General features: G+C 50.5%; 2 long non-coding RNA genes across 2 annotated transcripts; both read left to right on the plus strand.

Annotated features, from left to right (window-relative positions):
• The first annotated feature begins 219 nt into the window (after positions 1 to 219).
• Positions 220 to 6,218, plus strand: LOC138064296 (uncharacterized). The gene is made up of 3 exons (XR_011137561.1): positions 220 to 569; positions 5,496 to 5,568; positions 5,930 to 6,218. It is a non-coding gene; the product is annotated as an uncharacterized lncRNA (long non-coding RNA).
• A 5,115-nt stretch (positions 6,219 to 11,333) lies between these two features.
• On the plus strand, positions 11,334 to 12,793 carry LOC138064297 (uncharacterized). Its single transcript, XR_011137562.1, has 3 exons — positions 11,334 to 11,429; positions 11,845 to 12,034; positions 12,281 to 12,793. It is a non-coding gene; the product is annotated as an uncharacterized lncRNA (long non-coding RNA).
• Positions 12,794 to 13,615: the final 822 nt, after the last annotated feature.

Consider the following 13,615-nt stretch of genomic DNA (forward strand, 5'->3'; position numbering starts at 1 on the left):
GACGGAGAATGGGAGAGGAGGTTAGCTGATCTAATTGACTTCATCAGCCTCGGGCTGCGAAGGCTGAGAAATGAACAGCACTGGCTAGAGTAGCCGATCTATTCCTAGGCATTGGGGAAACTTCATTCTCGTAATTAGAGTAAAAGTGAGAGTGGAGCAAACTTAAACGGGCACCATCACGTGGCCCGTCAACGGCAGCCCGTGGAGGTGAGGAGCGAATGGTGCTGGCTGGTTCGCTGGGGAGCAGGACTTGGTTGCCGTTGCTGCAAATATAAATAGCTGGATCGGCGCAGAAGCAACAGTTCAGTCCCATCGGTATTAGAGCTTTGCCAGCTACAGGCTGTGCATGGGTAGTTCTTCTTTTAATCCCGTCTCGTACACCAGCCCTTCCAGTCTCATAACGATCCCGTTGCATAAGGCGTGGGTTTGAACGGGGTTATGAAAGGGAAATATTTCTCCAATGCGTTGCTGCGGGAAGCCTGCGGGGAGAACGGACCACGCTGACCGCGGAAAGCCCAGAGTTTCTCCCTGCGCGCCTGGAAGAAAGACGTCGAGCGCCTTCGCCTCAGGTGGGTGCAAAAGCGTTGCTGCGGCCCCCGGCAAGAGCCGCGGACCGTGCCTGTTCTGTGACAGCGAAATAAAGTCTTGTGCTTGACACCACAGCTGCTGTTTCACACCTCACCGGCTTTAATCTTATGAATAAACAGTATACTAATTGTTTCAGCTCTCCGGGCGGCGGGGTTTGCGAGGCAGCCTAGTCATGCCAGGAATTTAAGTTTTATGTAATTCGCTCTCTGCTGCGGATTACAGGCGTGTTGCCGTCTGGCTGGCCGAAGCACAACACGCCGCAGGTCCGGTTTGCTTTCCCAGAGCAAAGCAAGAGCTACCGGCAAGTCCAGCCTTAGCTGCAAACAGAAAGTGGAGCGAGGGGTTATTCCAGCCACCTTTACGACGCAGCCCCCGCGCTCCTGACCTCGGCAGCTCCGCGCGGCCGACGTTAACGTCCTCCTGTTAAAGGCTGGTGTCTTCTTGGCCGGGTTGTTTTTGGGCCGTGCTGTTGTTCTCCCTCGACCTCCCGGGCCTCCCGGGGAAGAGGGGAGCCCGGGCCGGCTGGCGCATCCGCCTGCCGCCGCAGAGCATCCCGGCGGCAGCCGCGCTAACCGCCCGCCGGCGGAGGACGTCGGCGCCGTCTTTCAAACCGCCTCCCCCTTGGCCACCACATCTCCCTTTCCGAAGGATAAACTTCAAAACGCGCCGTCTCCTCCGGTTTTCGTTTCGTCTCCCCCTGCCCCATCTGTTCGTTTCCTCTCCCCCTCCGCTTCCCCGCGCACGCTTCTGCGCCATATGGTCCCGCTCTCCTCCTCATCCTCTCGACAGTGCCGTCTACTTCTCTTCCCCTCCGGGCCTACTCAACCTTGCCAACGCTCATGATTTTTCTTGCAAAGCTCAGGAAACTTGATATTTTTATTTATGTCCCAGCTCCTGGAACGCTGGGATGACGGCTGAATTGCAGCTGTCTTGGGGTTTTTTGTTGTTGTTTTTTTAATGGTTAAAAACAAGTTTCTGGACCCAGCGCTTGCATTCAGAATATGCAGCGCCCCAGGATTTTTAAGGTAAGGAAGCGATTTGGCTGGGCTTTCTCCTTGATGTTTGAAACCCGCTCAGCTTCCCGGCTGCCTGCTCCCCCTGCGCTTGCAGGGCTGTTCTCCGCTCGCCTCAGCCCTTTCCCCTCACCTTGCTCACACTTTCTGCTGACTGGTCTGTTCCGTGCTCCGGCTTCCCTGTTTCATCTCCTCTCGTTATTTAGCAGCCACCCTTCACAAGCTCATCTTCCTCTGTCAGCCGAGTCCAGCCTCTTCTGCAATGAAAAAGGACGTTTTCATAAGCAGCCTCCTATCCCAGCCTGCCCCGGATGGGTCAGCGGTAGTGGGAGCCTCTGCCCTGCCGCGGTCCTTCGGCAGCGTCAGAGGTTTCGTAGGCGTTTTGGATTAAGAGGGTCGCCGTGATGTAGCAGTCACGTAGCCTTTCCCATGGTGAATTCATCTGTTCTGGGCTATCGGTCGTTCTAGGGTCGTATCGGTCGTTTCCTAGTGCTGTTTAGGAAAACCCAGGCGGTATCCGTGAAATCTGAGGTGGCGGCAGAAGGAGCAGAAGGCCAGGAGCTGGACAGAGAAGAGAAGGGTTGTCCTGTCAGCTAGGGAAGGCAAGCATAGGGACACATCCAGGGTGAGAGAGGTATCCAGACAAGCCCTCCATGCCAAGGCAGCTTGTTAGGTTAATGTAAGTGGTGAGATGAGTTTATGTGCACAGGTGCCAAGGAGTTTTGTTTTTTGAAGGCATCTGATCCGCTCTTGGAAGGCTGATGCAAAGGGAAGCCATCGCACCCTGTGTCCCTGCGGGATAGTTGCCATCCCATATCCACCATCTGCCTGATTCATTTATGGCTGTGGCATCTTGTTTTTACAGTTACAGATGGCTCGAAAAGTTAAATCAACTTGACACAACCATGGCACAAAATTCTCCCGTCCCTCCCACTCGTGCGTGTCAGTGCAGCCGATTACTATCAATCAGACTTTGCAGTGTTGATGGATGATTATCGTCAGCCAGCATAAGATGCTAGAGTTAAACAGGCTGCGGCGTTACAAAAATTCGCAGGATTATAGCAAGCTTCTGCATCCTCATTTTCCAAGCTACACCTTAAAAAAAAAAAAAAAAAAAAGCTTGGAAATCTTCATCCGTAAAAGTCATAGATGTGGAGATTTGTTTTTTTCCTTCAGAATCTATTTGGCCAGGAGCAACGCTTATGAGCAGAGACGATCCTTCGCTTTTCTCTTACAGGGAGAAAGTGGGAAATCAAACTCGGTATCTTTTGTTGTGCGCAAGGAGACCCGGCTAGGGATGAGAGACAAGCTCGCATGGGGCTGCAAAGCTCCCACCGCAGGAGAAAGTGGGTGACTTACCTTTTTCTGCCAGAAAGCAACTTCTGTGCCAAACATTTAGCGGCAGGGCAGCGCTGTGTTTCTCTGCAGAACAGCTGGAGAAGTTAGACAGCGTTCAGCGTTTGAGGGAGCTTTCCCTGCCACAAGCGTGGTCGGGGCGAGGAAAGGGTCTCGCTACCACCAGCACATTCCCCGTTTGGACGCGCTTGGCCAAAAACGTGGGCGATCCAGATCTCATCCTGCTCTCGCTGTGGTTAATGTAAGCCCCCCGCTGACTTCGACGGCAGACTGAAGGACGTCCAAATGAATAAAAAGTTCCTTCTTTTTAAGACCAAAAGCAGAAAATTACTCCAACACCTTCCTGCATTTGTTTTTGCAGAGAGTGAAGGATGCCTGAGGTAGACATGCCCGTTTCAACATGGCTCTTCAGCTGTTGGGGTGGAAGCGTTTAGTCTCCCGATCAGCCAGCCCAATCGGTTGCACAGCTACGCTGAAGCGCCAGCCCTCCATCGCTCTCTCTGCTGGGTGGCAGTAATATTGTTTCTGCTTCAGGTATCGCCGTTTCAGCCATGCTCTTCACGCGCCGATCTCCTAAGTGGAAGGCGCAGGGGGAAGGGGATGTCTTGCTGATCCATGTTAATTAAGATGCCCTCACTGCTAGGCATAGAGTAGTCCTGGTCCCTCTGAAAGCGTGCTTCAGTCTTAGCTTTTGCTTTCCGAGTGGTGGCTAGGAGAGATTTGAATCATTGGTATGTGGTCCCGTGAAAGCCACATGCGTGTAGATAGTGTATGCTGGCCTCGAAGCAGGAGATAAGGAGTAGAAGCCTAAAAATGAGAAATTTCGAGGCGGACAGTATGCGTATTTGTGCCTACTTATGAGTGTAAGTACATTTACCTGCTAGCGTGTGGGGAGGTGAAGAGGTTAGTTTGAGAACAGCTCATCAATGGCTACAGTGAAGCTGGCTGATAGAAGCGGGTTGCGCTGACACTTAATTGGCACTTTTTAAAGTAGGGGTGCCAATTTGCCCTCGGAAATAAGATAACGCGCCCTCCGTGCTGCAGCATCCGCGCCGGGACGGTCCTCCCTCCCTCCCTCTGCCTGGCACGGATACCATCTTCAGGTGCCGTCTTTCTCAGCGCTGGTAGGACCTGCTTAACCCTGGCAGCGATAGGAAGTGGAAACACGGGTTATCGGGAAAAACGGGAACGAATCCCACTGTGCATCGAGGGCGTTGCATGCGTGGGACAGCCCAATCAACCCCTTTTTCAAAAGACAAGTAAAGCTGGCCCTTTCCCCCTCAAAATGCCACAAAAGAAAACGTTGTCTTGACTGGGAGCGCGCTCGTTTGTTGGTGAGAAGTGCGCTGCGCAGGAGGAAACAGAGCACGGGGCTGTGAAGACACACGTCCACCAGAACCAGAAACCTCTGAGTTAGGATTAGCAGAGCCGACAGAGACATGAGGCGCAGAGACATCGTGCAGGAACGTCGGCGGTGAGCTCAAAAAGCAGCGTAACCGCGTTCCCGCCGTGTCCCGCCAGCAGTTAGCGTCCGGACGAGGGCAGGGGTTTACGCACCGCACTGCCCCTGGCCCGGAGCTGCCCTCCCTGGGCAGTCCCGGCCTGCGTTCACGGGTCGGCTTTGCGACTCAGTTTACCTGCGGGTACAAGTTGAGGTCCTAATAGTCATCTTGCTTGTTAGATCGATTTGAAATCTTTGATTAGAAGTGTGGCCTGGAGCCAAGGATTATTCGCTAGGGTATTTAGGACACGCGCATTGCGTGGCTCGTTCCTGCTAAGGAGGACTCGCAGCGTTGTGCAAGGGCTGAGCAAGAATACGCAGGATTTTCTGCTAAATACCGAGACTCGTGCACTGAGGCAATTACCTGCTTTTGAGACATCGCTGGCATTTGTATAATTGCTCGGCTCTTCCTGCGTTGCACATAAAGGTGGTTTTTCCTTGAGCACCCAAACTCCAGGAGCTGGCTAAACCTCCACCCTCTCGGCTCTCGCCCTGCGCCGGCGCGGGGCCGTCGCAGCCGGGCGCTCGCAGCCTCGCTGGGCGCCGTGGCGAGGGCTCGCGGTCCAGCCCAGTGGGATGCTGTGCGAGGAATCGAGCGCATCTCCAGCCGAAGCGTTTCGAGCGGACGAGGTCTGACCAAACCTGAGCCAAACCCATCAAAATCCCTTTTGGGAGGCCAACCGGGAACTGGAAGGTGGAGCACTTCTTAGCAATCTTATTTATGAAGACTTCTACCCAAATCCTTATTTGTGGTTTTTTTTTTTTTCCTGGTTCTAAAACGGGATAATCTGTGCTTGCCTTGTGTTTGCGAAAGTGCAGAAGCTTGTGCTGCCACATGAATATGCAAACTAATAATAACGCTACCATTCATGTAAAAGCGGTGAGTTGTGATGCTGACTACACAAAATGTTTTGTTTTTAATAAATGCCTGGCTTCCGCGCTGCTCTCTCCCTGCTTCGTGTTACTCAGCGGGGATGGCAGAAGCCGCAGAATGGAAAACGTTACTTGAAATCTTGTTTGTTTTTTTTTTTTTGAAGACGCAGATGCACTCGGAGAAGGAGCTGAGGATCCGGCCCTTTGCCTTATACATGGGAGAGCTCCCGGAGGGAGGTAACCACTCCGATTTATATGATTAGAGACTGCTGCTCCTTTTCTGTACGGGCTCTTCATTGCTCATTTCCCCTCCTGAAACTTGTTTCTCGCAGTTGGCCGCGCTCAGTGTGCGCAGAGCTGGGAAAACACAGCAGCAATGTTGTGAAATTATTTTGAGAAATCGAGTGGCAACTGGTGCGAACAGATGTCCCGGGGAAAGAGATAACGGGGAGATGGGGCTGGACTCCCTGCATGCTTCCCTTGCATGCTTCTCTAGCAAGCACGTAGCCCTAAGTAATTAACTAACGTTACTGAAACTATTGTTATAGCATCGATAGCTTTTTTAACTGCTTTTGTCTTTTTTGGGCTTTTCTTACAGGGGAGCTGTAAGGAATACAGTGGAAATCAACAGAAATATATAGTGAAGTAGCACTATAATGTTCTGTAGTCTATAAGCAAGTTCCCCTGTCAAATGTCTAACTCAGGTAATACCCGATTTTTTAATGGGAGTAGAGTTCTCTAGAAAACAATAAGTTCTGCAAGTACCACTGCCAAAAAAGCCTGGTGCTTCCTCAGCTTGGGGTTTGCGGAAGGTTTGCTTCGAGCTCCTGGTTCCCGCTGAGCCGCCACGTCCGCCCCTCTCTCAGCTGGGCACGTCCCTCCTCCGGCATGGCTCTTTTCCCAGCGTCTGAAGGACTGCAGTGGTGTTGCAGAATTTCATCCCTCTCTAACGTTTGGTTGCAGCAGCGGCGTTTTGAAGCTCTCCCAGGAGCCGGCTGCTGGGAGCACCTCTTTTCTGCTGTCCGCGGGGAGCATCAGCAGGGCTCGGGGTGCGAGTTTACCTTCGAGGGATCCCTAGCGCCTGTTCCTGTCAAAGTGCAAGCATTAGAGCGGTGATGAATACGACAAAGCAGGCCTTTGACCCTCGTTGAGAGATGCAGAGGGGAACAGGCAAGGAAAAATGACTCAAGGCTATTCATTACTGCGTTTCGATTAATTCTGCTGTTAGATTTCCTTGCAGACGAGGCTCCCACTTTGGAGGGCTCAGCTTGGGAGCAAAGTTGCCGCTTTACGTACCTGTTGCTTTAGAAAACGATTTAGCTCCCTGCCGGGCCTGATTCCCGGTCTATCGAGGCAGAGGTAAAGGTCCCCATTGACTTCGGAGGGGTCTGCACCTCCGCGGGAGGCCGGCGGCATCCCCCACCCCTGCTCTCCTGGCTGCAGGTGCTCTCTTTGTTGCAAAGCGCGAAGCAATTTTTAATGGCCTTTTTCTTTGATTTCTTTGATTTCTTCCAGCGCTGAAAACCGCCTCGCCGCACCCCAGCGGCAGTGGAGCGGTCGTGGGACGAGCGGGAGCCCCGGGAGCTGATTTTATGCCAGCCCGAAACATTGCGTGGAGAGATTTGCCTGGGGGCGAGCTTTGTCTCCCGGTGGGAAGGGCGACAGCCTCAACCTCTGAGCCCGAATTCAAAACCCTTCCTTCCCCCGCTGCCTTCGCAAGGGCACGCGGAGGGTTATTATCCGTTAGCGTGCCAGGGAGGCATGCACGACCCTAGCAGACATAGAGGCAAGATAAGGTCCTTGCCACACTGACGGACGTGGGCAAAAAGTTCTCCGTCTTTGAGTGGAAGGTAGTGATTCGGGTCAACAGCGTGACAGTAAACTGGAAAATTTGGCAAGGCGAATTTGGCTCTGGCTTCTCTGCTCTGCACTATGCGGCGGCAAAAAAATAAGTGCAAACTGTGAGACGTCGGTACTTTTCTTCCCGAGCTGTAGCGCAGCATGGTGAGGCTGAGCTGCGTGACTGCAGATACACAGATATACTCTTCAAAGCCCTGTGGCCCGGATCGGACGGGGAGAGCAGGACGCAGCTCTGCAGGGTTGGGAAGGGATGCAAGCCCGTGCGAAAGGATTAGGCCTCTGCACTTCTCCCTCTTTTAGAAAAGCTGGACTTCAAGATAACGAGGAAATTTCAACTTTGGCAGTAAAACTGTAGAGAGTCGCATTCGCCTCCCCCCTGTCCCCACACTCAGCCAAAACACTGCCAGCTTGGTGTGCTCCCAGGAGATGAGAAGGGGGAAATGCAGAGATTTATTGAAATCTGCTTTTTACTTATTAGGCTTTTTACTTATTTTGAATCCTTTGACAGCAGCCAATAAAGATGGTCCCAAACAGAGACATCTGCTATGCGAGTGTGGTTGACAAGCACAAATAATAAAAAAAATGATAATGGCAATGGAAAGAGCTTCTGCTTCTAACATGTTAGCAGCCAAAGTATTTCACTAAAAATGGATCCGCTGCAAAGAACAAGAGAAGAATGAAGGGGGGTCATTTTCTGTGGAAAAATTTTGATGGAAAACTGGGTTTTCAGTTAGATTTTCCACGAAAACAAAACATTTTCCAAAACACTGATTCTCCAAAGAAGCTTTTTTTTTCCCCCTCTGGAAAAAAAAAAGAGCACCTCAAATCCTAGAAATTGCGGTTTGGGCTATAACCCAGAATAAGAGAAGCTGTTATTTGGAGGCCTCAGACCACAGGTCTTTTCTGGGTCAAGCTCCAGCTCTCCCTCCTGTGCTGTGCCCATCCTCTCCCAGCCCAAACAGGAAAGAGAAAATACCTTGCAAATCTGGCATTTCCACATTTTATGTTTATTCTTCGTTTTTTTGGAACTTGCCCCCCCCCCCCCCCCCCAAATGAACTTTTTTGTACGGAGGGAAGGAAAATGCTGCCTAAGAGCAGATACACAAGACGTCGCCAGAAAGAGGGTTCGACGGAGATACCTGACGGAGCCCTGAATGAAGGCACTTCTGTGCTGGGAGCTCGCCCCCACGTCACCTGGGGACAATGACGTGCTACAGGGACTCGACTTGTGCTCTGCTATGTTCCTTTAACTTATCTGTAAGTCACCCTCTCTTTCACTAGTAAGAGAAAATAACTGTGCCTTCTGCCACTTTAAGATATAAAAAGTCCGAGCAACAAAACAGGCTTTCTCTCCTCATACAATTGTCTCTGCTTATCACCAGTCCTTGCTCGGTGTACAAGAAAAAAATGATATGCCGTAATAGCTAAAGATAACCGGGCGAATAAAGGACGGATTTAAAATAAAACATAAATACACTAAAAAAGTTGCACATACTCTGTTCTTGACATCTCTGCTGGACTTTGCTGAGCGTAGCCTCAACCTGATTTTATTTGCTTTGGTTGGGTTTAAGTTAAAACCTCCTTATTTGAGCACAGTATTTTTAGATCCAAAATACAGAATGCCCGTTGTGGGTAGTGGCCTTGCCCTCAATTTATTTCATTTTCTCTCTCTGTTGTTTGGCCACACTATAATCATCTTGCGGCTTGTGTTCATGACATGCTTCTGTTTACCCCGCAGTGTGCAAACTGGTATGATATCTTGTGTAATACCAGCATGTTTCCACTGCACGTTGCAGGAAGAAGCTGGTTGACTCTGGAAAGCAGTGAGAAAAGAAAAGTGCTTATTTAGTAATTAAACTGAAGCACCTGCCATATGAGCTTTGCACCACTCTAAGAAGTGGGTGAGGACGCTCTTGTAAGCGAAAAGTCATGCTGGGTGAAAAGCAGGAGGGGGAGGCAAAATTCCCATTGCCTCAGTTGGAAGCAGAATTTCATGGGAAATTCCACAGTGTGTGCAATTCCAAAAATGAGGGGACTGGTAAAATAGCAGAGAGATTTCTTTGCTGTGGGCTCCGTTGGCCATGAATAAATGGCGTTTGAAGGAAACGTGTAAGCTGGTCCGTCAAAAGTGGAACAGCTAAAGCGTTAACGGAGTAATTTGCAGTAGCTCGTCTGCATGGGAAGCCAGAGCGCTGCAAGGGGGAGTGTGCGGGGCAGTGCCAGCACCTCTTTATCACGCTGCCTCTAAAATACGAGCAGCAGAATAGCAGTGACCCAAACTGCTGGGAATATAGGGATATTCTCTCAAATGCAGATGCTTCAGGGGCTGTCATTGCTTGTGGGCGCTCCTTGGCTGAGGGGTAGGGTTCGTCGCCACGGGCGGCACGCTCGCCTGTTTGCATGGTGCCAGCAGGGCTAAATCCTCCAGTTACGTTTGCTGTTTGGCTTTGTCAAAGATGACACTCCAGAGGTTCGGCCCGGAGGACGGGAGAGTTGCCTCCTCACCTCAAAACTGGGACCACTGTATTTAGTCTTGTCAGAGGCTCCAGGCGGCAGGGAAATTGCAACCCTTGTGCATGGAGACGGATCAAAGCGGGGTCTGGGCAGCTCCTTCCAGCGCAGTCCCAGCAGGACACGTTCGCAGCAGCAAACTCTGGAGATAGAGGACGGAGGTCCACGATTTAAGGAGGAGAAGAAACAGAGGTTGAGCCCGATCCAGGCTCAGTGTTGTGGGAAAGGATGTGTTCAGAGGGAGCGCTAAGAAAAAATCCCCAATTCCCTGGTTATCCTTTCCACGCTCCGGGAGGAGGGAGCCAAATTCCACTTTGCCGTATACATGAAAGCAGGGCCTGGCTCCCGTGCTTCTCTCTGCTGGACATTACTGAGCACAGGGCTTTGTGGGCAAAAAGTCTTATTCTGCTCTTGTGCTAAACCTCAGCAAGATGTTGGGTAAGATGCAATTTCACCGTCTCATCGGAGGGTTCAGGAAGGAGCTAACAGTGATAAATACCATTTATAAAAGGCTGAAAACAGTCAATAGATGTAAATTTTCCCATATATCATACACCTGTGATTTAGGAAAAGATCATGATTCAAAAGCAATCTGACATTATTTGATCAAGTTTTCTTTGAGTAATGAGTGGCTTGCACGCATTGCAAAGAAAGGAATACGCTCAGTGCGTTGTTTATCGCCTCCCTTGCCTCCTTGGTAGGCATGTGTAATCAATAAGAATACACTCAGTTAATCTCGACAGCCTTCCTCCCACCCCGCATGAGGGGCAATAGCCATTCCCACCGAAATGCATACATATGAGCACATAAATGCTAACTGAAAGTTTCTAAGTGATTCTGCTTCTGAACCGCTGTAGGAAACAGGGAGGCAAGAGCCAAATCCCTGTTTCGGCAAACAGCCTCATGCCCGACCCCAGCTCACGCGCCGGGATGGGACGAGGGGCGAAACCTCACGCTGCACGGTCTGCGTGTGCATTTTCGGCAAGGGAGGGGAGGAGGCAAGTCCCTGGGGCGCAGGAACGCTAATGCTCCGCGTTTGGGATTGCACGGCCCCAAGCTGCTCCTTAGAAGCACATGAATGTGCAGTTGGGTGTATGTAACCCATCCTAGAAAAATGTCTTTGAGGATGCCAATGCATTTGTTGCCCACCAGCTTTGCCTCCTCTTTGGGCAGTCCATGATGTGCAGCTCCAGCATGGGGGAGGTCTGCTGCGAGTGGTACTAGCGCCAGGAGATGCTAAAACCTGCAAGATGACGTCTGATGGACGCCAGTTCTGCTCCTGTTGCTGTTCCTGAAAGGTGGAGGACTTTGGGAGTCATGTTCTCTTGCTGGATTTATGGGTCTGGGCAGTGGTGGGCTCTTGTGGCTGGTCCTCAGTGTCCTCAGAATCTTCCTCTGAAAGGCTCTGAGGGTCCCCAAACTGCTATCGCTGTGCCTTGGTCTTCTCTAAGTGTCTCCAACTGGCAGAGGTGCTTGGTGCCACCGGGTGTACCTGGTACATAGTTGGGTGGAAGGTGGCACCTTCTGGGTGAAACATGACCAGAAGGAGAAGAACCAAATCTGAATTTTTATAGATTATGATTTCTGCTTTCTCCCTAACTCTGCTGGGAACCTGGGCTCTAAAGCTAGTTCTTCTGGAGCTGGGACCTTTCGAGAGACGTAGCGGAGAGGCTGTGAGCCCAAGAGATGAGAATTCAGGCTTTGCACAATGCTCTCCAACCCCCGAAGTAAGTCTTTTATTTTTATTTTTTTGGTGACATCTGTCTGCTTGTTAGATAAAATTTTGCGAGAAACCTGCCAGGCTCCTGGCAGAATTTCAATAAACTCAGTATGGTCCCATGTTGTGCTTTAACTGCGGATACATTAGCAAGCGCAAAATAAATGTTTTCAAACCTTCCTGCTCGGCTCGAAGCTGGTGAGTCATGGCGGCAGCCTCGAGACGTGGGGGGAGCTCGGCGCGTGGCGCCCGCCGTCCCCCTCTCTGGGGGCAGAGTTTCAACTGGAAAAACTCCCTGTGCTCCCCTTCGGCCCCTGCTTTGACTAACGATATGCCACTTTCCCAATAAATTGGAAAAAGGTGAAGAAGAAAAATAAGTCTTTGACCTTTACCATTTACAATCAAGCATGTGTATTTTTTTGCAGGATGAAGTGTTTGACATTTAAGAGGAATTTTTGTTGCCATCTCCGGGCATCAGAAGGGACTGAAGATGGTGACAGTCCTCCATTACAGGGATCATAAATCAAATTGCAGCAGAACACTCACAAGGGGGGTCCTGGAGATTATGTGACCTAAAAGCAGGATTTTATGTCAGCTGATTCCCTTGTGAGAAAGGTCTATTATAGTGGGGGAGCAGGTATCTGCTAGCCTGCTAAGAATAATAATTTCTGCCCATAAGCTGCAGATGGGGAAAGTCAGTCATACGATGTTGATGAACCTCTTTTAAAGCAGATAAGTGTACTTCTACTTAGTTAGCATAATTAACACAGCTTTGCATAGTGCGGAGCTAGTAATTCCTTTCTGAACAGATTATAAGTCTTAAATAATTCTCCTGTAAGATTAATTCTTTCTTCCTCCTAGTATTTGGACACCTCTCCGAAACATGTTTGCTGAACTCAGCTGGGTGTCATTAGCTTCCCTGCGTGATTACTACGGTTGCGTTGTGATCTATAAACGTCTCTTTGGAAAGGCTTCGGCATTTCTGAGTACGAAACATCCATCTTCCCCGTGCAATTACGTTTGCAAGATAGGAGGGAGGCTTCATCCTCAAAAAACCAACCTACTGCCAATTATCGATGAGGAAAGGCTTTAAGCTTTAGGCTTTGAGTTTAGTTTTACCATGCCATTTGTTCTCTTAGAAATGAAAACAGTCTCTTCACCCTTCCCAAATTACAGTCGTAAAAAGAGGTGCAGAAGAAGAGAACGTAGAAGACTGTAGATGCGATGTCGGCGTCGGGGGTCTTCCGCTTCTTTGAAACTGCTTTTAATTCTGTTGCAGACCGAGCTGTATATAGGGACAGTTGAACCTATAAAGCTCAGTATTTTGGATCAAGAAACACCTCCCTGAACGTTTCAGGCCTGTTTTTTTTTTTTTTTTTTTGGCTCTCGCTCTGCCTACCAAAGTTAATACCGCAGTGTTACCTGCTTTGGCTTCTTCTAGGTATGAGAGACAAGAGAACAAAGCCCTGTTTCCATGATGAACCGAATCAAAACTCTGGGTCTGGGCTTTTCCAAAAGGGAGGCTTCGAAATCTGAGTCTGAACGCCAGCCGGGCAGGGCTTTGATCTGCCCCATTCTGCGGGAAGCTTTGTGCCGTGACGGCACTTTAAAACCTGTCTCTGAGTGTTTATTTAGGCCATTACTACGAGCACGGCTGTCAGAAGAAGGTGCGCAAATTCTTACTAGCTGCATTTTTTTTTTTTTAATTTTGTATTTAGGAAGCTTAGCCTGCAAAGCAGTCAGCTCAAGAGAAAAATTCACTGATGCACGCGTGGTGCAGGAGTGGGATGTGCTTCCGGTGGGGCTGCCTCGGCGACGGGGCCGTGTCCGAGCAGAGGGCTGCGCTCTCTTGTTAATGCTTCGTCCGCCGGCAGGCTCCTGCCTCCCGTTCGCGTGAGATGACTCCCTGCGCAAGTTGCCTGTGGCACCTGCTTTACTCTCTCTGCCCTCTGGCTCCTCCTGGACCCATGATGACCCGTCTGCGTGAAAAGATAACATCAAGCCCCTTGCGCGGGTGTGCTGTTACTGGATGGCTGCTCTCCCCGGGAGCAAGCTTTTTTGTTTGCACTGCTGTTGCTCTGCTGTGCTGGTCAACCCCAGACGCATCGTTTGGGTGGCTCCATGCTTCCTCTGATCCTGGCTTGTGGTCAACAAGTGGCCGCCCTGGTGCGAAATCCCCTTGCTTAGCTAAGGCCA

This window comes from Struthio camelus, chromosome W, assembly GCF_040807025.1.
Source record: "Struthio camelus isolate bStrCam1 chromosome W, bStrCam1.hap1, whole genome shotgun sequence".
NCBI lineage: Eukaryota > Metazoa > Chordata > Aves > Struthioniformes > Struthionidae > Struthio > Struthio camelus.